Consider the following 2,825-nt stretch of genomic DNA (forward strand, 5'->3'; position numbering starts at 1 on the left):
TGTCACGGCAAAGCATGCACGGTTTCCATAACACAACCATCCGCATGTCGGTAGAAAAATAGAAATTGCAAGGCACGGGGAAGAACGAAGAATAGAAGTTTGGACCAAAAAATAAAAAGAAAGAAATAATATTTTGATGGATCCGTGACCAATAAAATGCTTGAGAGAAATTAGCGTGAAAAAATGCCTTGAGAGAAAACGGCGTGGCAAGGCGTGCGTTTGCCTCTAGTACGAAACATATCCTTATCCCATATGAATTTTCATTGATGACAGCACGAACGGAAAGAAATTGTAAAGAGATTTTAGTATAAACATATCCAAAGCCGGTTGATAAGTTTCCAAAAAAACCAATCGATCAAGAGTGCGTTTCCGGCCTATTTTGTATCCTCTAATGTATCAGGACATGCTTTCACACCAACGTTCAATATTTAGACGGAATACTAGTACACACCAGAATAAGGCGTCAATAAATCTTTGCCTTTTTCATTTCTCATTCTAAATAGATTGACACATGAAACATACCAGTATATATATATGCCCATATATGCATCCAAAGATTCATCGAGCAAACAAGCAAACACTCCAGCCTACCATTGCACCCATCCCACAACTTTATCAACTATTCTCTTTGAAATGGAGAATGTTGTAGTGTTGATTGTTGGCGCTGGGCCAGCAGGCCTTGCAACAGCAGCATGCCTTAGCCAATTCTCAATTCCCTATGTCATTGTCGAGCGTGAAAGTTGCAACGCGTCGCTTTGGCGCAACCGCGCCTACGATCGCCTCAAGCTGCATCTTGCAAAGGAGTTCTGTGAGTTGCCACACATGTCATACCCACTAGATGCTCCAACATACATACCAAAAACCTTGTTTGTAAAGTACTTAGATGACTATGTTGAGTGTTTCAATATTCAACCCAAGTATCTCACTAGTGTGGAGTCATCCACATTTGACAATGACGAAAAATGTTAGTCCATCGTGGCACATGACATGGCAAAGAGCACAATAGTCAGGTTCACATCAAAGTTTCTTATTGTGGCAAGTGGTGAGAATAGTGCAGAGAATATTCCAATGATCCCCGGACTGCAAAGTTTTCCGGGTGATGTCATCCACTCCTCAAGCTACAAGTCAGGCAAGAGCTACTCTGGCATGAATGCATTGGTCGTTGGATCTGGCAACTCTGGAATGGAAATTGCTTATGACCTTGCGGCCCATGGTGCCAATACTTTAGTTGTTATACGAAGCCCGGTATGTACACGCACTATATATTATTTTTGACCTGAAAACACTAGGGAATCCCCCACCCCCACCCTACGGGCACTATATATTTTCGGTGGGTACATGGCAATTTCTTATTATAGCCACCATTAGAAGGATGCGATTTTTTGGAGTTATTACTAGAAAGTATTTCATGGTATAGAGCGATAAACTATTTTATAACATGCACAAACAACTAAGCAATTAGACGAACTACACTGAAAATTTAACTCTTGAAAGAAGATGATTCTATGAAATTTTATTCGATGATGCAGGCTTCAAAAGAGATGTGACAAGTTTTGTGGTTGCAGATTCATGTAATGACAAAGGAATTAATCCGGTTGGGGATGACACTTGCTCGCCGCCTTCCACTGAATCTAGTGGATAAACTCCTTGTGATGGCGGAAAATTTAATATTTGGAGACCTATCGAGGTATGGCATCAGAAGGCCAAAAATGGGTCCAATGATCATCAAGTCAAAAACCGGCCGATCCGCTGTTATTGATGTTGGCACTGTTGGGTTAATCAAAAAAGGTATCATCAAAGTAAGTATATTCTTGACAAGACATAGATTTCATAACATATGTTGTCTTTGTATGCCAAGTTATCAATATTCTATTCATCTCCTACAGGTACAGGGGAGCATTAGTAAGATCATGGGCGATATAGTTGAATTTCAATGCAGTAAAAAGATATCATTTGACGTGATTGTGTTTGCAACTGGATACAAAAGCACAGCAAATATATGGCTCAAGGTAACAACATCGATGTTTGAATATGTCTGAGTTTTTTTCTTGGTGCAACAATTGTCAAATCTCCTAACAAGCTCTATATTTTTTTTATCCCAGAATGGTGAGAGCATGTTAAATGGCAATGGACTGCCCATCAAAGAATATCCAAATCATTGGAAAGGTGAAAATGGGCTCTATTGTGTTGGGTTAGGAAGGAGAGGATTGGCTGGTATTGCAGCAGATGCCAAGAATATTGCCAATGACATCAAATCAGTGATAGGCGATATGTCCGACTAAATTATCAAATCAGTGAATGTGTCTTCGACAACGCGATGCCTTCCATCACTGGGCTCCTCAACAAGATCAAGGATGAGATCCAATGATGGGCTAAGGCAGGGGCACAAGGCCTGCAGGTTGTTCTGCGCCAATCCTGGGATGTCCACTGAGTTGTATGATGTACTGTAAAATTAACCTCCTAGGAGGACTATAACTTTCCCCCATCCTTCTAATGCAATGAAATGCAAAGGTCATTTGCGTGTTCGTGATTTGTTTTTTATCTTTTACATGTAGTTTACCTGGGCTAGCGTGCTAGACGGTTGATTCTTTGAAAAATCTATCCACTGCCACCTGTCTATCTATCTTCATCTATATTTGATAGAAATAGATTTTTGTTTATTTCAAGGTTCATATGTGCCAGGGAGTAAGCATTACTTTTATAATATAATCAAGGGCTTTATACTCACATTGTGCAAAGAGCTTTGTAATTTTTATTGAACAGTTACCTACAGTATTTTATTTACTTGAATTTACACATGCAAAAGTCATCCCCTTGAACATGAT

General features: G+C 39.8%; 1 pseudogene; it reads left to right on the forward strand.

Annotated features, from left to right (window-relative positions):
- Positions 1–633: 633 nt before the first annotated feature.
- Positions 634–2,282, forward strand: LOC125527603 (putative indole-3-pyruvate monooxygenase YUCCA10; annotated as a pseudogene).
- The last annotated feature ends 543 nt before the right edge of the window (positions 2,283–2,825 follow it).

This window comes from Triticum urartu, chromosome 7A, assembly GCF_056163025.1.
Source record: "Triticum urartu cultivar PI428250 chromosome 7A, HENAU_Tu73, whole genome shotgun sequence".
Lineage (NCBI taxonomy): Eukaryota > Viridiplantae > Streptophyta > Magnoliopsida > Poales > Poaceae > Triticum > Triticum urartu.